Source organism: Dermacentor variabilis, chromosome 2 (assembly GCF_050947875.1).
Source record: "Dermacentor variabilis isolate Ectoservices chromosome 2, ASM5094787v1, whole genome shotgun sequence".
In the NCBI taxonomy this organism is placed as follows: Eukaryota; Metazoa; Arthropoda; class Arachnida; order Ixodida; family Ixodidae; genus Dermacentor; species Dermacentor variabilis.
Window position 1 is genome coordinate 43,076,924 of NC_134569.1, and position 23,168 is coordinate 43,100,091.

Genomic DNA, 23,168 nt, shown 5'->3' on the forward strand with positions numbered 1-23,168 from the left:
CAATGATTTCCAGTTTAATAACATAAGCACACAGAGAATGAAACCACATGGTTGAAGACTAAGAAAGACAAAAGAAAAGAGACACAGACGATAAAATAATAAGAAATAAGTTGACAAGCGTTCCGTTGATAATAAAAGGGAACAGGATACTGTCAGTAGCCGAAACTTCAGGACGCCAGCCGAAGGTTCGAGGCACCGTTATGCTTTCCTTTCGCGTCAATGGACGTGCGAGGCTGAGACACGCACTGTTCGTATCCAGTCCCTGGAACGTCAACTCGTATTGTGCCAGTTTGTTGCCGCGCTACCCAGGAAGAAAGGACGGACTAGCCCACATTGGGGAAAGGAAAGAGCGAATATTAAGGTACAAGAAAAAAAAAAGAAGTAGCTCAATTTGCATTTAAGTCGCGTTGAAAACCACGCGCACGAGAAACCGCAGACACACACGTGCATGCAGACGCGCGCCCGAGCGTAAACCGAGGAGGATAGGAAACATAGCGGAAAGGGCGGGCGGATAAGGGATGGCATGGGCGTAAGAGCGCGGTGACGCGTGCGCTTTCGCACTCTCGTCTAATTTACCAGCGATCCCGAAGCGCCGGGACAAAGGAACAAAGAGGTGATCGGGAACGCGCGCGCTCGGTCGTAGGCGCTTGCTCAGTCATCAATCACCCATCACTGACTGGCGCTGCTCCGCCACGCTGCTGCTGCTGCGGCTGTCGCTCGAGTTCTCGCCCGGGAAAGAAGAGTGGTGGCCACGCAGAAAGTGAAGGAGGCTACGGAAAAGAATGACTCGACAACCGGGGTATAGCGGGTCGCGCAGGAAAGCGGAGTCGGTTGACGGCCGGCGGCAGCTCCGTCCGGAAACTCAATTTTTCAGAAGGAGAACTTTGAAGAAAACAAAAGAAGGGGCACGGGGTGGCAGAAACGGAATGCTTCCTCGCGCACTGTGCATCATCGGGGCCGCGACGTTTAACCGCGCGCGCCTCGCGCCCCTGACCCAGCCTGAGAGACCGTGTCGGTTGTTTTATGCGTGTTACATACAGGATCGATCTCGCCGCCTTACACGCGCGCGTTCGCGGTGGCGCGCGAGTGCGTGCCGCGGAGTGTACATCATCCATCAACGTGTTGCTCCCGAAAGGCGCCTTGCATTGTCATTGAAATACTAGTTTCGAGCGGGGACTTACACTTTTAAATATGCGCACTGGTGGCGGTAGACGGTGCGCGCGGTTTCCCGCGTGACGCAGGCAGCTTTTTTTTTCCCCCCACGAAGCGCATTTATCTTCCCGTAAAATTGAACCTGAAGCGGCGTTTCACGCGTATGCTCGCCTGGTTGCTACCTGTCTGCGGTGGCACGTGGCAGCGGTTAAATTGCGTTTGGTCCAGCAGTTCCGCTTGTCGTGACTGAGAATACGTCTTTGTCTGGGCGCTGTATGGCTGCTTGCCGAGGTCTGTTCGACGGCAGCTGCAACTATACGGTTTTGCCTGCGTCCGTACTTCTCCCAGTGGGAAGTGTATTCTTTGTCCCACGCAGTGCTTTTGCGAAGATGCAACAAGTCTTACAGCGACAGAGTATAAAAATTCGAAACTGGATGCGCTGTGTGTGCCGCTTCTGTGCGCACTTTTCTTCATGCCTATACATTTGCCTTCGTTGTCATCTTGCCATGTTCTCTGCCTCAGCTTGATCCTCGCCATAGGAAAAACAAGTCTATGCTCATCCCCCAGATTCGAAGCTGCATGCGGCGGTGTTCAGTTGGTAGTTGGACGCGCCAACCATCGTGCAGTCCGTTATAGCACAGCTTTAATGTGTGCTTGGTAATTTGTGCGACGTTTTACGCTCCACACAAGCTGTGAGAGCGAGGCCGTCTATGCATCTATTTCGTAGGTCGGATCAGGTAATACTGTGGCGGACGAGGACTACGTCGTGTTCCATTTTAAAGAAGTTCGATAGATGATGCCGGAGTATACGCTGCGTGAACACTGCTGCTATCGCTGTAAATTAGTCCTAGACCGAAAAAATCGACGAAGCCCGTTAATGTTTTTCTCTGCCTATTTATATAGCCTTCTGTGATGTCTCAACCTCCCCACTTGGCTCTCGTACATGTGCTGTGTAACCTTTTGCTTGCAAGAATGCCTCGCGCATTGAGTAATGGTCGACTTGAACTGCATCTGCCCGTTTCGTACGAAGGCTTCAAAAGCGTTGAAAGGATGACCGCCGAAGTTATTTTGATCGCGCGATGAAAAAAATATATTAAAATCTGCTAACCAAAAGGCTACGTGACTAATGAGCACCTTCAGCACACTGTAAAGTGATTAGAGTCTACAAAACTAAGCGTGCTAATTCAAGTATGTCTCAGTCATGATGTAAATTTCGTCGCAGCTTTCAATCGCAAAACGAGGAACAGCTAGGACCCGAACAATGTTGTGTTTGAAAAGAAACGTTAAGGCATATATCAAGGGCAACAAGTTACAACGCCAACACCAAAAGTTGTAAGCTTAGAGCAAATGTGTTACTATAGAGAGCATCGCCACAAAACAGCCTGTCAAAATATGTTGGAAATTTTGTACGATGTTGAGGCTCTGTCAGACTATGTGGATCTCTTGAGTTGAGCTGTCACAGGCATCAAGCACTAACTAAACATCCAGCTTATGTACCTGCAGAACTAGTAGACATGCCTACGATGACATTACTGACCATGCTCATTAAAAAAAAAGTTCACAAAGGCTTTATGTAAAACTATAGTTGGTGTCGAAGCACTTCGCTAGAAAATAACATACACATGCAACGAGTTACAACGTTCTAATCGCAGGCGGAGGGCGGGGGGTGGGGGATTAAAATAAAAATAATAAACATCAATTGATGAATCAATAAACGATATGTTCATTTCCATATTATTATACACCAGTAACAAACATTTGTCTGACCTGTAGCCGAATGCTAGTTGAAGGTCCGATTAATAAATATAAAGGAAATTCTAGCACAGCAAGGAACAAAGAAAGAGCAATAGTAACTGTATATACACATTTCTTGATTGCAACTTCGCAAGTCAACAAAAGGTAAGTCAATAGAACAAAAAGTAACATACATCAGAGCACAGTAGAACAATGTAAGGGGTGCAATATTCAAATACAAGATAATAGTTATCTCAATTTCGTTTGCAGCTGCAAGTATGCTTGCAGCTGCAAGTATGCTTGCAGCTGCACTGCATGACATAATTGTATTGCGGCGAAGAGCTCAACATCGTGCCGCTGAAAGGCAGGAAAGTGCCGCCACCACACATTGTTCTTGCATCGGTGCGTGAAGTGAGGAAAGAAATGTCTACTGTAACATGTACTTCACAAGCAAAAAATTGTTTGTGCGCTTGCACGACTACATCGCTGCTAGCGGAAAGTTAATTAATACATTATTTTTATGAGCTACTTATCTTTGCGGACGAAAAGACAACGATTGCAGTGTAGCAGACGAGCAGGAGGTGTTGTGCTCCCAATTGCTGCCTCAGCGTAAATAGTCTATATAAACGATTTTATAAATGTGTCCCCGCAACGTCGTGGCAGAGGTTCTGGATATTAATCCCGGTACTTCGCTCTAAAATAACAATACAATCAATACAGTTTTCTTTATTTGTCTCTCCTTCACGAATCGTCGTGGTCGATTTTCCGGCGCGTTCAGTCTTTCTTTTTTGTTGTTGTTGTTGGTGGTGTTACTTGGTTTCTTAAGATATACTTATCACGATAATAAGCACGAAAATTAGGTCTTCTTGTGCTTCCAAGCCGAACGTTGGCTAATCTCATTTGTATGTACGTGCAATTTTGGACTCCAGTTAAGCGGTAACCGAAGGATACCGAAAATTGGTTCCGCTCAACAGAAGTTTCGTTTAAGGTGAGCTGCCATAAAAACGATAGGCACATTTAAGTGATAGCAGGGTGCAAACAGAATCATCACATTCTTCTTCAACTGTTAATTCGCGCATTTTATGACATATGCATTTTGCAGAAAGAGTGCGTGAGCGCGCCATAATGGCTGGTGAAGGATCTCATAGCACACCGTCGCCGATGCAGCAATGTCTCATTGTTATGGTTACGTGGGTGTTTCTTTTCCTTTCCTTGAATGTAGCAAATAGGTGGTTCATTCATCTTGTAGTTGCGATGAAGAACCAAAGCCGGCTATCATTACGCTCGAAAAACCTTTCGAAGACGTTTCAATTAAACGAAGTTCAGGAGAAAGCCGTTTCAATTTTCCGAATGACATAACAGGAGAAAGATTGGCAAAGCAACCAATCTTTGAAGGCTTCAGATAGCTTCTATCTGAAATTTTATTTTATTCGGGCTGTAGTTAAGTATTTCGCGAATAAACTAATTGAAGGAACACGGAACGGCTGCCCGGTAGAAAACTCGTGAAACGCATACAAAATACAATATCTGCTTTTTCCAGGACGTGGCCTATCCCGTGTGCAGACGGCTTGAAGACACGAGAAGACGTGGTTAAATGTAAGTTGCTGTCGTGCTTTTAACAATCCCTGGAACGAGGAACGCACAGAGGAAAGTTAGCGTTGTACCTGCCTTCGAAAACGTCGGCGCGTCCTTGAAATTGAGAGTGCGCCCTAAAGAATACCATATTTTATTTGATGAATTCAGTAGCTCAGGTGAGTTAATCACTACATTACTTCTCTCAGGTCTACAAAAATTGAGAGCTTTTCTCTGTAAATGCAGCACCAAGCATTGTTTGCAAGTGTATGGTACTAGTACTAATGGGGCGCGGGATGTGTGGCAAATACAAGCGCACAAGCATATTTTGCTTAACTTGATCGTTGGCTTACGCTACAGTGATGTTTTCGTCACCTAAAAAGACAAGACAAATAGAAAGTTTGGGCCCTAAAACACGGGGAAACATTCAGCGAAACATCAGCAACAACATCGGTCTTTTCTTTACATTTCGAATAGCGAGGTTGTTTAGCATCACCCGGTTTATTTGCTGCTGTCGCGTTAGTACTTCATTCGAATGCTAGCACTGTTGCACTCAGCATTTGCTTCTTGGCACGTCTGCCTGACAAAACAAAACCTTTGTCTGCGCCGCCGGCTAAACCAAATAATGGATTCAGAGGAGCCTGACCGTGCCTACTCCGAGAAGCAGAGCGCCTCCGTTATAACACGGATCAAAACACACAGGAACAGAGAGAGAGGGGGGGGGGTGCAGAACGAGGGGAGGACGCGAGAGAAGGGAACACGCGCTCCGGACCGATTAGCATAAACCGAACGGTATCCATCACACGATCCGGCGTCATTTCCCACAGAGCGCCCTGCGCGTTACACGCAGTTTCCCCCGGCAGTACTGGGCTCTGCGTTCCCCGCATCCATAGCCGTTCTCTTCGGGGGGAAGCAGCCAATATGAAAGTGAATCGTCGCCGAGCTTCACGCTCAGCACCACACAAAAGGGTGGCGCCATGGTAGCAATCCGCGAGGCGGGATCTTCCCCTGCGCGCGGTAGCTTCCGTGCGAGACAAGCGTGCGCCGTGGCGCTGCCGCCCGCAGCTACACGAGCTCGACCGGCGGTGCGGCGTCGTCTCGCTGCCTCAAGTCGCGTGCGCGCGCGAGCGAACGAGCCCGTACGTGCGTGTTCGTATAGCTGCGACGCAGCGAGCACCGCGCGCCGTTCCCGACTGTGATACCGCGGGGTGAGGCAGTCAAGCCCTAATCCCGGCGTTTAATCTTGGGGACTCGGCGAAAATGAAGTTAAATGAAGGCCTCCCCCGCCCTTGCAAGCACCGCCATCGCTCTTGGAAGGCCTCCCCTTTTCTCACCCTCCTCCTCCCTTCTTCACCGCCCGCCTCGCTGTGTACACCAGCCCGCGTAGCTCCCTGCAGTGACAACGCTCTCCTCTTGCCTCTCCGCTACCGCCGTGCAAAGCTTTAGTCAGGGCACTTCGCACGCACTTCGAACGAACACACACGCTGACTTTGCTTTCATCGGGCAGCTTTCACAGCTTTAGCCCTCGCTGCCGTAATTCGTTTTCTTTTCTGCTGCTCTTTCTTGTGCTTTGACTCTCTTGATTCCTGGCGAGAGCTGAGATTCGGCGCGTTTATACGGTCACTCGCTCGCCCTGCGCCTTCCGTATATTATACGCCCAACCGCGGCCCTCCTTTTTCTCGCCTGCCCCGCAGTGCCCGATTCGTGCCGTTCTGCGTCCTGCATACGTTAAATGCGTGTCGCTGGTGGCTGCACTGCCCGAGTGATGGGGAAAGTTCAGCCCTGTGTGTTGGCCACATTTGCATGTAATTGGTAACTGGCCTTCCTTGGTGGCTTCATTGTTACTTATCACTTGCGTTACTTTCTTTTCTTTTTCGCCCGCTGAATTTTTTTTTTCTTCTTGCACTTTGGCATTCGTGCTTCGTTCGACGGTCGCTTTTACTTCCTTTACGTGACTTTTGTTTAGTGGCGAAGTTTCATCCGCCAAAGTGCAGTGTGATCCAGCTGCCACCGCTTTATATTTAGTTCACTTGATTTATTTAATCCTATTAAAGTAATTGAACTGGTTCTTAGAGTTCACGTGAGAAATTAACCGACGGAACACGTGAGCAATTAAGAGGGGCAGAGGTGGCGTAATTGAAGGTCGTGGTTCCGCTGAAACAGGATGTGTCATATAGGCGTTGCCGACAGTAAACTATGTCGCTATGATTCTTGTATGGAGCAGTAACTGTATATAACAAACAGCATGTAATACATGAAGTCGTTATGGCTATTCTTAACACAGGCTAATCGCTTACATAGAATAGAATTTATTGACAGGAAAGACAGAGAGATTGACCTGAGCTAGTGCGCTCTAGTCTACTACTCTGCACTTCGGAAGAGGGAAAGGGAGTGAAAGTACTGGGATGGGTGATGATGATGAAAAGAGAAGTGGTCACTGCTTATGTATACGAGACAGTTGCCTTGCTAGAGCCGCTCGTCGAGCTTGGTGTCCTGCAGAAACTTCAACAACACTTTAGTTGCACGCATTGAAGTTGCAGTGTCAGGCCATGAGCCAAGGATAGCTTCCTCGGAGAGTGGTTGCCTACCAACGCTGGCTAGGAAACTTTCCAGCTTCCTTCCCTCCAGCATATATGGTGGGCAATCGCACAGTATGTGTTCCAGCGTTTCAGGCGTCTGGCAGTGTTCACAATCAGGGCTGTTCGACTGGCCGAGGAGATGCGCGTGGCGACGGGTGAAAGCAACGGCCAGCAGAATCCTGTGTAGCAATGACGTTTTGCTCCGCGTAACCTTCGGGGGCGAACATAGTTTACCGTCTGGGTCGATAATATATAGTCGTCAGTGGGTGTTGTCATCGTGAGCTCTGTATGCCTTTGTAAGGTCTTGTACGAGTGCCTTGATAATAGTCGCTTACAATGAATTAAAGTGCCTGCGCCTTATTAACACACTCTGCACGACCAAAGTACAGGCTCTAAGCGTTCGCTATAATGGTGCACCACAAAGCGTGGCGGTGGTTCACAGGAATAACAGTGCATCTGGCGTTTCCCATTGCCGACAATGAATGGCACTCACGATTGTTCCACGTAAGCTGGAATGGGTATCATATCCTAGCAACCATATAACTTGTGATGCAGCAAAGCGTTCGTTCAGCTTTCGAGCTGTCAGAATAAAACAGAGAAGGGCAACGCTCTCAGGAGAATAACTGATAAACATATCGCTTGTGTTTTTTTATTTAATGTAAAATAAATGCCAGGTGCGCCTTTTTATACGGCCGGCTATCCCAAAAACATTAACCAGAGAAGAATAGCGAAGAAAAACAAAGCGAACAAAGAAAGAACTTAATGTATCGCGCTGTCCGAATACTATAGTTGATGGTAGCTGGGTTGTCCCGTATCATCAAGAAAAATATTTACAAAGAGGCACACAGCAACGGTTACTGCTTACTCCGAAAGGACTCATGGGAAACATGCTTTCGTAGCATTAACGGCGTTCAGCGGGAACCTGCCGAAACGTGGAGTCTGTAGGGTGTCGCGTAGTTTCACCAAGTCTTATATGTAAACAGAGCACGGGGACGTTCATGTAGGCAAACATCCTTACGCTATGACACACAGTGGATTTAGTCCCTGGTATCGCACGCTCTTAAAGCCGAAACACCGGCGTGGGAGAGGAAAGGAGGCGGAGACCACGGAGACCACCCTCAGGAGCTCATTCGTCTCGGTCGAGCAGCCCCACAAACTTTTTTTGTCTCATTTTTTTCGTGTGAGAGCTCAAGCGCAGCTAAAGATGAAATATATTTATCAGCTTTGGGCGAGGGTACGGCGCATTTGGATACAGAGCAGACGGCGCAGGCCTCAAGAACGGGCGCGAGCCCGCGCCTTTGCAACATAGTGCTCTGCCGCAAGTGCTTTCCTGCGTGCGCACGTGATCCTAACATGGGAAATCACTTCGCCTGGCTAGCAGGGGGGACGCGATTCCCCGGGGAGGGGAATAGGGGCCGCATTTTCACGGCCTCGCGTTGAGCGCAGGGAAAAGGGCCGACGAGGCGTCGTCGAGGGGCACATAGTGTGTGTGCGTGTGTGCGTCTCATTAGAAGCAGACCGACGCTTTTTTGGCTGTTCTGCGGCGGCGCTGGCTGCTCTGCTTGACACTTGTGTGATCACGGCACACGGAACGATATGTGCTGTACACATTGCTGCGTGGCAATACCTCGCATGCATGTTTGCGATCGAAATGCACGCGTATTTTAGTCCGAGACTGTTCCTGAACTCAACATGCAACATTACAAACAGCACCGAAACCGGCCAGTTACTTAATGTAATCGCGGATTATGAAGCTCAGGAGAAATTTGCTTCCAGTGAGAGAAAACCGCCCAGCCTGCGGCTAGTGACTAACCTAAAGCATCAATCTTATTTACTTTCTATAACCCCAATACACCGTCATTGACATCAGGACCGCCACTTAGCAAGTCAAGCGCGCTTATTTTATTCAGCATTTGCCTAGCCGCGAACGCGGTAATTCTCATCTTATCGTGCACAACCAGAATTATAAGAAAAATCTATTTCACAGCGGTCGCTGTTAGTCGTGAACAGGAACGATGCATAATGAAGGCAGTGTTTTTTCAAGAAATAGTAACGATGCATAATGAAGGCAGTGTTTCTTCGAGAAATAGTAATTGAATGCGTCTCAATATAGCCGATCGTATTCGAAATCGTTTGAATAAAGCTGAATTTGTTGTCCTGTGGACATCATATCTCAAACTCCACACAAACACACATATTTTATCGCTGGTTTCTTGACTAATCCCTTTAGTGAGTAAACGCCATGGTTCGAGAAGCAAGCAAGCAATCACTCCGTCACACTGCTCCTTTTGGTTTAATGTTGCATTTTCGCAAGAGGTAATTTACATTATTTTATGTGAAGTGTGTCGGGAAATCTCGTAACATTCGTTAAGTGTAAGGGCAACTCCGCATTTATCGCATTAGTAAAACCTGCACGACATACGTATATATAGTGTATAACTGCTTGTGGATCGATTAACCATGCGCCTCTAAACGACGCTACAGGAGAGCCAGTGCGAGCTGATAGCACTGTAGTGACGCCATGCCTTTTAACGGAAAAACGGTACGTGCTTATGCGACACATGCGCCCTACAACACTACAATGTTTCAGTCGGTGCTGTGCAAATTTCTTTGGCCAGTTCACCAAGCGGCACTAAAATTTGCCTGCGCGCCCATGAGCGTTGCCGCACCATGCTACAAGCGACTGCGGAGAAAGCGACGTTCACTCCAGTAGAGCACAGTGCCCGCTTTGCCACCGAGTCTTTCGGTTTTCGCGCGAACGCACGAGCTTCGGCCTGCTGGCCCCCTGACTCCACCTCCCTCACGCCCTGCCTTCGAGCTCGCCACCGCAGGCCACCTCCCGGTGCCACATCGTTTATAAACTGCGACACGCGGAGATAGTAGAGCGCTCCGACGACCGGGCTGCGGTGCCTATATCGCATACGCCCGCTTATGGGCAGCACTTTTCTCTTCGCGATTTCGCCGGTATGCGGCTCCTGTACGTAAGGCGTCTATAGGTAAGACTTTCTTATAAAGCCAAGTATAACGACAGCCGCTGCGATGCCGCCATGCGTCACGATGTTCCTTAAGCGGTCAGACGTTGGCTGCATAAAACCTAAATATTAAAAATTCTACGCACGAATTGTCTTTTTTCTTTTTCCTTGCTGTAGATTTTACGATCAGCGATGTGAAAGGCGATTTCGCAGCCCCATCGAGGCCAAACGCGGCTTCTGAGCTCGAATGAGTTTAGAAGGAAATAGTTACCTAGCACAAGGTTAAGAGAGACAAAGAAAAGGGGGAGGCAGGGAGGTCAACAAGGCGCACGTACAGTTTTATATCCTAAGCAAGGAGAAAGGAGACGAGGGCGCAAAGAGAAAGAAGGAGCACTAGCTGCTCGAACACACGGACGTGCCCATCCCGCCTACACAAACGGTTGATGGAGGCCAGCCGATTAAAGAAAAGTGACAGCCTGCTCAGCTATGCGAGCGTGCAACGTTATATATATATATATATATATATATATATATATATATATATATATATATATATATATATATATATATATATATACACACAGGAGGCCACACTCTTTGAATATTTGCCTCCGAAAATGGCGCAGATTATAGCCGGTATAGTTGCAAACTCCGAATAAACTTGCGCTCGGCCAAGTAACAACGACAACAGGGCCAAGATATGTCTGATTGTCTTCTAAATCTACAGGTAGCACAGCGGCATTTGACATTTTGTGAAACTCCTACTGAGGTAGCATCTTATGGCGCAAATTCTGGCGCACGCGAGAAAAACAACTTATTTTCGCCCCCTGTAACATGAATATTTCACCCACAATAATTTAGGAAACAGCAAACATTCCTCGTGGTAGCCCATTTCAATCAGACCCCCTCCCTGCTTCCCATTCTTTGTGCAGTAATCTGAGCTTTTGCTTGCCGGCACATTGAGTGGTTACAGCATGCCTCTAGCAGCCTCCGGCGGCCCCACCAGCAGTGCGGAGGTCACACGCATGCACGCTCTCGCCGCGACGGCTGGTTGGCTCAGAATCTTCTGCTGCTGTGCACGATGTCCATTACGGCCGGCCGCGGCGGCAGCGTTCGAGCGGGAGCGAACTGCAAGAACGCTCGCGTATTGCTCCAATTTCGACGGTCAGAATTATTCCGGAAACCGCCAGTGCGGTTGACTCTTCTCTCTCGGGAATTCCTTAAACCCCACGAACAAATCAATAACACGCACGCGAAACGCGCTCTTTGGTTGTGTCTCTTCATTGTCTCCTCTCATTGTGTACTGCCAAATGGACGGAAGCGGCCCTTACACGAACGCGGCACTTGGTCGAGTGTATACGGTACACACAGCTCGAAAGGCCCCGTACTCCGCCTCCCCTGCTATTTTTCTTGAGCGAGACCTACCCGATCGCGCACACAGAGAGTATACAGCCCTGTGGCTATATGTGCACGCGCGTGTGCGACCGCGTACACTATGGCGGCGTGCTCAGGGCGACGGAGAGGAGCGGGACCCGAGAGCAACAGCAGGAGGGCCTCGGCGGACGCAGACCAGCGCGTGATTGATGTAGCCTGCACTCAGTTAATCAGTTAATCGACCCGAGTTCGCCTTCGGGCCACTCTCGGCCTTCCTAGAAACGAGGCGAAGTGCACAAACGAAAAGAAAAAGAAAGCAGGAAAAGAAAAATGAACTGTCTTATCGAAGGTGTCGGTGTATGCATACGGTTGCTCATCTCTCCCACCTCTTCGCGGTACCAGAGTCCAACGACTCTTCTGGCACGCTTTTGTTTGACAATTATCTGGCATGGATTTTGTTCCCGAAGATCGATTTAACATTTTCAACAGAGTTATTCAACGCTGGTGCGCTGCGTGGGGAAAATCCGTTTTCTTTGCACTGAACGTCGCCGCAAGTAAAAAGCATGAATGGCGCAGGATGCGCACGCTAATATTAGAGAGCTTTAGATTAGGGAGACGCAAGCGTTTGGGGGCCCCCTGGCGCTTGGGTCCCCTTTTCTAAAACTCTCTATTGACTCTAACTGAGCGGCTCATCTTTCAGTGGATAGTACAGTTTAGTTCGCTGCAAGTTTAATAGACTGGGAGACGAATCCTCGCACATCCAAACAAAGACTGTTCTGACGATATACGCTACAATGATGACAGACGGGCACGAAATAACATATATTCTTTAAGGGAAGTTATCTGCCCGAACAAAGGCTGAGGAAAGGGAAAAAAAAGGACAGCAGGTATCGCGCGTGACGTCATCTTTCGTCACAATAGGTGTGATGAACGTGATGTTCGGGGATAGATTATGGGAAGCAGTTGACTAATTAGACGTAGATGACTAATATAGTTAAGTTTATAATTTCGCATCTGACGCATTGTTTACATTACACTATGAGGCTATGAGGCTGAAATTCATAGCTATAAAAGAATGAAGACCCGTAGCGGTAGCCCAGTGGCTATGACATTCCGTTGCCGAGCACAAGGTTGCGGGTTCGATTTCCATAGACGCGGTGAGCGTGTTTCGATGCTCGTGTAGATTTAGGTGCATGTTAAAGTATCCCGTGTGGTCAAAATTATTACGGAGCCCTATATTTAGGGCTCCGTAATATATATATATATATATATATATATATATATATATATATATATATATATATATATATATAGTCATATCACAGGAAGTGGTGTGACTATAATGAAATAAAGAAACTATAGATGAATGGAAATGAAAGTGGATTTATTAAGCACAAGTAATTTCCCCTATGTTCTCCTTGGTGTCGGTGTTTGTCGGCTTTTTGTGATATGACTAATAAAAATCGGGCCCCTCGGTTAACCCCATTACTTCTCATTTATTTCATAACGAGAGTCTCGAATCCGGCAACATTGCTGCCGTCAGGTAGCATGCGTGGGTTTGTTTACCGGTTGCCTTCACCCAAAAAAAGATCGCGTTCTCGTGACGTCTGCGGCAGAAAGGATCTTTCACATCCGCCGCCAAAGTCTGTGAGTAGTGGTGCTGGCTAACACTCCCAGGGTTCTACTAGGAAACACGAATACCCAAGAAAGTGGATGGGCAAACGGCGCAGTGGTAGCTCAATTGGTAGAGCATCGCACGCGAAATTCGAAGGTTGTGGGATCGTTCCCCACCTGCAGCAAAATCAATCGTTTTTTATTTCATGTATTAGTAAGCAATTTTCCCTATGTTGTCCTTGGTGTCAGTGTTTGGTGGCGTCTTGTGATACGACTAATAAGTATCGTGCCCCTCGGTTCACCCCCCTTCTTCTCGCTTATATATATATATATATATATATATATATATATATATATATATATATATATATATATATATGTGTGTGTGTGTGTGTGTGTGTGTGTGTGTGTGTGTGTGTGTGTGTGTGTGCAAGTGGTGGACAAGTATGTGGTGGAGAAACAACTGCATTGCTGGAGGCTGCACGCTTGCGCATGTATATAGTCGTGCACGGTACAATCGTACGCATCGCCTTTAGTTGAGCAGACGACTCGCTATAATGCGACTTTCGGCTTAATCGAACGCAAATACCATACATGGATATGGAAGTAAAAGTAGCTTAGTTCGCACTCTAAAGCATGTCGCTGCGGGTAATTCCACGCCCACCAGCCCGCCCTCAAGGGCGCAGCCGTTTCTAATAGCTCGCAAACATGAGAAATTCAGCATGCAGTGCTACTGTTCCCATAGCCATGTAATTATATTAGTTAAATTTATTTTTCGCTTTTAGCGGCCGGCGCTCCTTCAGCCTGTGAAGCCATCCGTTCTTGCTTGTTTCATGTCGTGCCACGTTGAGTCAGCGCTTAAACAATGTCGAGTCAGCGCTTAAACAATGTCGGCGCTCTTCGCCTCGTGCTGGTGGAGTAGTGCTGCAAGAGCAAGAAACAAAAGGACGTCACAGACTACCTGAATCAACAAAAAAGATTTGAATTAGTTCATCTTGCCACCGTTTGTTATTTAGACCTTTCGGTTAGTTAGACCAAATCATGTGGTCCCACATGATTCGGTCTGTGGAGTTAGAGCGATAAATTTTCAAGCACCGCTTTTGCCGTCCTGGCGACCATATAGACTGTCGCCAAAACGGCAAAAGCGGTGCCTGAAAATGGATATAAATTTATTCTGAACTCGTTCAATGAGGTCAGAATTAGATTGGCATGTTCTGCCCTAAACTACAGAGGATGATCCCGCCCCCCCCCCCCCGTCTTCTTGTTTTTTTTTTTTTCGTCTACTAGTGGAAGGCACACAGTAGAAACCGTTTTCAGAAAGGCAACAGGCGAGTGGAAGTCAAGCGATATACGACAAGCACTATCAAAGGCGCAAAAGGCCCGCTGTTTGGCAAATTAAGTTTCTGAAGAGAAGCTTAGCGCTTTGTCGAAGTACACACCAAGCTCTTTCATTTCATCAACCCTGGGCAATAGAGCATCCCAAAGGGTGTATGAAAACTGCGCATGCTGTGTTTTCTGCGTATAACATAATACCATAGTTTTGGGAGCATTTAAGAGTAGCTTATTTTGTCTGCACCAGTTTGAACGGGAAAAAAAAATCTTTTTGGAGGTCAATGCAGTCGTGAATATTGTATAACATCTTAAATAGGTTTAGGTCATTAGCATATACGAGGGACATTCCCAAATAAAGTATCGTCATTTTTTGAAAGAGACGAGATCACATAAGGTGAAACAATCGATCGTCATAAGGATCCACGCTCGTTGCTGGTTCACCGACGGAAGGAGCTTCAGTGGAGGAGGAAGGACGCATGCGCAGAGCGCCGAAGATAGCACCAGACCTCCGTGCCCGAGGTTATTCTAGTACAAATCACGATGGCAGAGAGACGTGTGCTCACAACGTGTTCGCCAATGGAAGCGCATGCCGTTACCCGGTATGAATGGGCACGTGGCACTAGTATGTCCGTCATCCATGAACGCCAACAGATCGTGTATGGTGAAGAGGTCATGTCCCGGGCATCGCAGGGACCGAGTTTTACCAGAGTGGTTTCTTCAAATCTGATTGCACGCTACGACGAATGTCTCGGTGTCGGTGGTGACTATGTGGAAAAATAATGCAAGGTGTATAGTTCATAATGCCATGGTGTATATATATATATATTTTTTGGCAATAAAGTTTCCGTCTGAAAATAAATGACGAATCTTACTTTCGGAACGTCCCTCGTCGAAGGTAGGAAGAGTTTTGAATTGCTGCCGAAATGCCATTTATGAACAATACGAAGAGTAGAGGGCCAACAGCGGATCCTTGAGGAATTCCGCTAGCGACGTCGTAGCTAACAGAGCTCTGTCCATTAATGCCATCGAAGCACGACCTACTGCTTAGGTAATTAGATACCAGGGCAGTGATGGAAGAACGTATGTCTATTAGCGTGAGCTTTGTAATGAGGAGCTCATGACAAACTACATCAAATGCTTTACTTAGGTCGAAGCAAAAAAGCCTCTAATTGGCCCCTATACTATCTACCACACTGGAAGCATGGGTAATCAATGTTACCAAGTTTGTTGTAGCAGAGGGCCCTGATACAAATCCATGTTGTTCATCTATTCAAATGTTTTTAGCACTAACAGAAAGCAGGGAATGTACTACAGATTCAAACACTTCTAACGCAGCGAAGAGGATAGATATTGGCCAGTGTAGTTAGTAACTGCACTTCTGGCACCCGAATTGTGCGCGAGCACTACCCGTGCTACCTTCCAAGGGCTTAGAAACTTACTAGAATTTAAGGAAAAATTGAAAATTCTTGTGAGAACAGGGACAAGCATGCTTCCATACGTCTTAAATAATGCGGGAAGGATACTATCAGCGCCACAAGAAAGGGTACACGCCATAACAGACTGAGAGGGCAGGTTGCTTGCTACTACTAGGCGGCGTCGGCTTCACCGAATCTCCTCAAAAAAGGCAGAGACACGAAAGGAGAGGGGCCCTTCCATTGTAGCACCCACATTCTGTAATCAGACCAAAAAGGGGTTGAACAGCTCAAGAAAGTCAGCTGAAAGGAATCTTTTTCAGGAAGAATGGCCTGCGCTTCCGAGCCAGCAACTTCTTACAGAACCACAGATTGTCAAGCCCGCTCGGGAGCCTACTCCTGCCGCTGATGACACGCCCAAAGCAGATCGTCAAGTCATTTCAATGCTGCGTCCCCTAGTAGATGCCCTTCGAGTGATTCTGTCGAACCTTGGGACCACGTCTGCTCGAAGTGCACTGAAAGTACTGGACGCCTTCAATCCAGTGCTTGAGTCTCTCGAATAGAGACATGGCCAACCATCGGCCATCCTTTCGAGAAGAAGTCAAGGCAGCGTCAATCATTCAACGGAACGCAAGAGGGCCAAAGTCACGCCTTTCAGACTTTCGTCAGTATATATATACTAATTTGTTCTCAATCATTGTCATATGTGAGCCTAACGTGTCAAAACCAGTCAGGTTATCGGGATACGAAGCTGTTATATTCGCAACGACTGATGCATGCAGCAAATTCATTGTTTTTATTCGTCGAGAACTGACCTATGTTCGCCAGCCGATTCCGCCTCATGATAACAATCAATATGTTTGCCTAACAATTAAAAAGGGCAAACTCATGTTTACACTTGTAGGCGTTTATATATCGCATTCAAATAATTTTGATCCCAAAAGATTAACGAACATCTTGTCGGTGTGCCCTGCTCCATATGTCATCATCGCAGATTTTACTGCGCACCCTATGGCATGGGGAAGCACAAGGACAAATGCAAGAGGGCAAAAACTTGTAAACTTCGCCTGCAACCACTGCCTTTCACTCCTGAATGACGGTAGCCCAACGTTTATACGAGGCGTGAATTATGGCAGCTGTCTCGACCTAGCTTTCGTCTCCAGCTCGTTCACAAGACGTGTTAAAGGGTTTTCGGATATCGAGACACACGGGAGTGATCACATTCCCACGTACCTTGTCATCAAAGGGATGTCCAAGTCCTTCCCACGGAACACCATTCGATTAATTGACTGGACCGATTTTACTTCCACCATGGAAGATGCTTGTCGCGAGGGCTTGTCCTCTGTGTTAGAGGAAACCATCAAGTCTGCAATACGAGACGCCACGCGCACGGTCACGGTTTCGTCGAAGCACACGTAATTGGATATAGAGTTGGAGCGACTTCGTGCACTCCGTCGACGTGCAGAGCGGCGTTACCGACGTACAATATCCATCGAAGACCGTAGGACAGCCAGACGACTACAAAAGAAAATTCAACATCGCATGGATAGTTTGGCATCTCGACGTTGGACAATATGTTTTGCCAGTTACTAGACCTCCGAAAGCCACTTTCCCACATCTGGAGAACCATACGTGGTATGCGTTCCCTCCCTGAACAACGCTTCCCATCCAAAGCGCTGGCGCTCTTCCAGAGGCGACTGGATGCTGATGTTGCAGAACACTTTTGTGCAAGATCGCTGGCCAAGCAACCGGTCCAGGCTTTCCAGCCCCCAGTCACATCCCTGTTTCACGCGACTGCCGCATGGATCTTCCTTTCACAATGGAAGAACTAGAAGCGGATCTTGCTCTATGCAGGCGTTCTTCATCCCCGGGACCAGATGGAATATCCTGCCACGCCTTGAACAACCTGAGTGATGGCGCACGGAGAGAACTGTTACATCTGTACAACGTATCTTGGCAAGATGGCATGGTTCCCGAAGAACTGAAGACAAGCTGCTTGGTGCCTCTCCTGAAGTAAGGCAAGTCTCTACTTGAACTCGCCTCATACCGCCCAATAGCGTTGGTCAGCTGTGTGGGAAAGATAATGGAAAAGATTATCCTTGCCCGCTTGGAGTGGTACCTGTAACACTACATGTTACCCAATTGCATGACTTGTTTTCGTCGAGATCGCTCATCAGTAGACAGTGTTGATCTCGCTACGTACGTCCAGCCTCAAAAGTCACGCAAAAGATTACCTGCAGCTTTGTTCTTGGATGTCAAGGGGGCAGACGATAACGTATCTCAAGAGGCTATCCTCGATGCTCTTGAGATGGCTGACCTAGGTGGTCGAGTTTTCCAATAGATTCCTCATTAACTTTTTATGAGATCGTTCTTTTATGTGTACCGGCGATGGTAAAACCGCACGACACTACACCTATATCAAGGTGTTCCTCAAGGCGGCGTACTAAGTCCTACCCTATTCATCGTCACACTCATTGGTCTCGTTGATCATCTGCCAGCAGCGATCAAGATATCAATATACGCAGACGACATATGTATATGGACTTCAGGTGTGACACGTCCTCAAATACATCATCATCATCATCATCATCATCATCATCATCATCAGCCTGGTTACGCCCACTGCAGGGCAAAGGCCTCTCCCATACTTCTCCAACAACCCCGGTCATGTACTAATTGTGGCCATGCCGTCCCTGCAAACTTCTTAATCTCATCCGCCCACCTGACTTTCTGCCGCCCCCTGCTACGCTTCCCTTCCCTTGGGATCCAGTCCGTAACCCTTAATGACCATCGGTTATCTTCCCTCCTCATTACATGTCCTGCCCATGCCCATTTCTTTTTCTTGATTTCAACTAAGATGTCATTAACTCGCGTTTGTTCCCTCACCCAATCTGCTCTTTTCTTATCCCTTAACGTTACACCTATCATTCTTCTTTCCATAGCTCGTTGTGTCGTCCTCAATTTGAGGACGTTATCTAGTGAGGCGAGTCTAGCAGTGCTATTGGAGGAATTAGAGGGCAGTAAATGGGATATAATAGGGCTCAGTGAAGTTAGGAGGCCGAAAGAAGCATATACAGTGCTAAATAGCGGCCACGTCCTGTGCTACCGGGGCTTAGCGGATAGAAGAGAACTAGGAGTCGGATTCCTGATTAATAAGAATATAGCTGGTAACATACAGGAATTCTATAGCATTAACGAGAGGGTGGCAGGTCTTGTTGTGAAACTTAATAAGAGGTACAAAATGAAGATTGTACAGGTCTACGCCCCTACATCCAGTCATGATGACCAGGAAGTCGAAAGCTTCTATGAAGACGTGGAACCGGCGGTGGGGAGAGTGAAAACTAAATACACTATACTAATGGGCGACTTTAATGCCAAGGTAGGCAAGAAGCAGGCTGGAGACAAGGCAGTGGGGGAATATGGCATAGGCACTAGGAATAGCAGGGGAGAGTTATTAGTAGAGTTTGCGGAACAGAATAATATGAGGATAATGAATACCTTCTTCCGCAAGCGGGATAGCCGAAAGTGGACGTGAAGGAGCCCGAACGGCGAGACTAGAAATGAAATAGACTTCATACTCTGCGCTAACCCTGGCATCATACAAGATGTGGACATGCTCGGCAAGGTGCGCTGCAGTGACCACAGGATGGTAAGAACTCGAATTAGCCTAGACCTGAGGAGGGAACGGAAGAAACTGGTACATAAGAAGCCGATCAATGAGTTAGCGGTAAGAGGGAAAATAGAGGAATTCCAGATCAAGCTACAGAACAGGTATTCAGCTTTAACTCAGGAAGAGGACCTTAGTGTTGAAGCAATGAACGACAATCTTGTGGGCATCATTAAGGAGTGTGCTATGGAAGTCGGTGGTAACTCCGTTAGGCAGGATACCAGCAAACTATCGCAGGAGACGAAAGATCTGATCAAGAAACGCCAATGTATGAAAGCATCTAACCCTACAGCTAGAATAGAACTGGCAGAACTTTCGAAGTTAATCAACAAGCGTAAGACAGCTGACATAAGGAAGTATAATATGGATAGAATTGAACATGCTCTCAGGAGCGGAGGAAGCCTAAAAACAGTGAAGAAGAAACTAGGAATTGGCAAGAATCAGATGTATGCGTTAAGAGACAAAGCCGGCAATATCATTACTAATATGGATGAGATAGTTCAAGTGGCTGAGGAGTTCTATAGAGATTTATACAGTACCAGTGGCACCCACGACGATAATTTAAGAGAAAATAGTCTAGAGGAATTCGAAATCCCGAAGGTAACGCCGGAAGAAGTAAAGAAAGCCTTAGGAGATATGCAAAGGGGCAAGGCAGCTGGGGAGGATCAGGAAACATCAGATTTGTTGAAGGATGGTGGACAGATTGTTCTAGAGAAACTGGCCACCCTGTATACGCAATGCCTCATGACCTCGAGCGTACCGGAATCTTGGAAGAACGCTAACATAATCCTAATCCATAAGAAAGGGGACGCCAAAGACTTGAAAAATTATAGACCGATCAGCTTACTGTCCGTTGCCTACAAAGCATTTACTAAGGTAATTGCAAATAGAATCAGGAACACCTTAGACTTCTGTCAACCAAAGGACCAGGCAGGATTCCGTAAAGGCTACTCAACAATAGACCATATTCACACTATCAATCAAGTGATAGAGAAATGTGCAGAATATAAGCAACCGTTGTATATAGCTTTCATTGATTACGAGAAAGCGTTTGATTCAGTCGAAACCTCAGCAGTCATGGAGGCATTACGGAATCAGGGTGTAGATGAGCCATATGTAAAAATACTGGAAGATATCTATAGCGGCTCCACAGCCACCGTAGTCCTCCATAAAGCAAGCGACAAAATCCCAATAAAGAAAGGCGTCAGGCAGGGAGATACGATATCTCCAATGCTATTCACAGCGTGTTTACAGGAGGTATTCAGAGACCTGGATTGGGAAGAATTGGGGATAAAAGTTAATGGAGAATACCTTAGTAACTTGCGATTCGCTGATGATATTGCCTTGCTTAGTAACTCAGGGGACCAATTGCAATGCATGCTCACTGACCTGGAGAGGCAAAGCAGAAGGGTGGGTCTAAAAATTAATATGCAGAAAACTAAAGTAATGCTTAACAGTCTCGGGAGAGAACAGCAATTTACAATAGGCAGCGAGGCACTGGAAGTCGTAAGGGAACACATCTACTTAGGGCAGGTAGTGACGGCGGATCCGGATCATGAGACGGAAATAATCAGAAGAATAAGAATGGGCTGGAGTGCGTTTGGCAGGCATTCCCAAATCATGAACAGCAGGTTGCCGTTATCCCTCAAGAGAAAAGTATATAATAGCTGTGTCTTACCAGTACTCACCTACGGGGCAGAAACCTGGAGGCTTACGAAAAGGGTTCTCCTCAAATACATGCAAGACTTCAAAAAGCTGCTTCTCTGACAGCCATATACCTCCGCAACCAAGGTCTTGAAATCTCGTCAGACAAATGTGCACTGATAGCATTCACTCGAAAACGAATGACTCCCTACGCCATCTCAATAAATGGCCAGATAACTTCTTATGAGAAGACTCACAGATTTCTTGGCATAATCACTGACAGAGATCTCTCATGGAGCCCGCACGTGACCTACTTGAAACAGCGTCTGACAGCAATCTCCCAGATTTTCAAGTTTGTGGGCGGAAAGACTTGGCGAATGTCAGTGCATGCAATGTTGGAATTGTACAGGGCTCTTTTTCTGGGCTTCTTGAGATACAGTTTGCCCGTACTGACCAACACTTGGCAGACAAATATTTATGATCTGCAGGCTATTCAAGCTCGGGCTCTCAGGGTTTGTCTTGGCTTGCCAAAATGCACATCGACAGTAGCGACTGTTGCGATGGCCCGGGATGAACCCATACAAACACACATAGCTGTGGAAGTGTTAAGAGTGCACATTAGGCATTTTGCCTGTGCCCGTTCCCACCATCTGGCAACACTACCGTCAGAAAGGCCGTAGGCATCCTTTTGTAATACGATTTCGGATTATTACACCTGCCTTCCATCAGGCTTCACCCCCGTAACTAAGCCATCGATTCCTCCATGGTGCTTGGCTCGACCTGCAGTGCAGCTCACCGTACCAGGAATCTGGAAAAAATCTGCGCTGTCATCGCCTGCGCTTAAACAACTAACCCTGCTCATTTTGCGCGAGAGTTACGCCGACCACGTACATATTTATACATGATGGATCGGCAACTCTGCAGTGTTGCTCTGTAGCCGTGGTTTTCCCAGCGAAAGCCACCACCATCAGTTTCAAGATATGTCACCAAACGACACCGATGGCTGCGGAACTTGCAGCTCTTCGGGCTGCACTTCGTTTCGTCAGCCAAGAACAACCTCGAAGATGGTCAATATTCAGTGACTCGAAGGCAGCACTGCAGCCTTTGCTATCAGCCCTGCGACGTGGACCACACGAACAACTAGTATTCGAGATTAGAGAACTAATCCATAGACTGAGAAAGGACACCACGTGACATTTCAGTGGCTTCCATGTCACTGCGGCGTCATAGAGAACGAACACGCCGATAACGCTGCTCGGTCGGCTCTTCAAAGGGACGAAGAGGAGCCGATACCATTATCAAGGACAGATGCTGCTAGAAAACTTCGAATGCTCAGCTGTGATATCACGTTCTCCTTGTGGAACGCAGGAAGTTTTCAAAACAACCGGCTGCACAACCTAGACTCCTCTCTACGCCTTTGCATTTCAGCTGGACTCTGCCGTCGCGAAGCTATACCCTGCTTTGTCGAATATGGCTAGGTGTGGCCTTCACCAAGTCTTTTGCTTTCGGAATCGGATGGGCCGACGACGCCTCGTGTGATGACTGTGGTAACGAGGAGACTCTTCAACACCTTCTCTGTGACTGTCCTCGCTATAATTTAGAGACGTACGATCGCTCGCAATCGTGATAGCGCGCTTTGACCGAAGACCTCTAACAGAGGAATTTATTTTAAAATACCGCCATCACAAGCCATCGCAGCAGAGGTCGACGAGGGCACTGTTGCAGTTTTTAAAGGCAGCAGAATTGGACAAGTGGCTGTAGCCTGAACAGATGTTTATAGTGCTGCAAGTGCTGCTGTGCGGTGACAGTATGCGGCGACAGTGACCGACTGTGATTGTATGCCTATGCTCCTTTCTTTCTTTATATCTACTTTGTTATCCCTTTACCTTCCTCTCCCCTCTCTCTCCAGCGTAGGGTAGCAAACCGGATCATCCCCTCTGGTTAACCTCCCTGCCTTTCCCCTTTCCTCTGTCTCTCTACTACTACTACTACTACTACTACTACTACTACTACTAATAATAATAATAATAATAATAATAGGTGCTGCAAAATGAATTGTCCCGTACACCAGGAAAGGTGTTCTCTAAGAGTCGACCTAGTAGACATATCGATTTCG

General features: G+C 47.2%; 1 long non-coding RNA gene across 1 annotated transcript in view; it reads left to right on the plus strand.

Moving 5' to 3' along the window:
• The first annotated feature begins 4,423 nt into the window (after nt 1–4,423).
• LOC142570828 (uncharacterized) overlaps nt 4,424–23,168 on the plus strand; it is a 74,957-nt gene continuing 56,212 nt past the window's right edge. The window contains exon 1 of the long non-coding RNA XR_012825693.1: nt 4,424–4,482. This is a non-coding gene — a long non-coding RNA (uncharacterized LOC142570828). The remainder of the gene's footprint in view (nt 4,483–23,168) is intronic.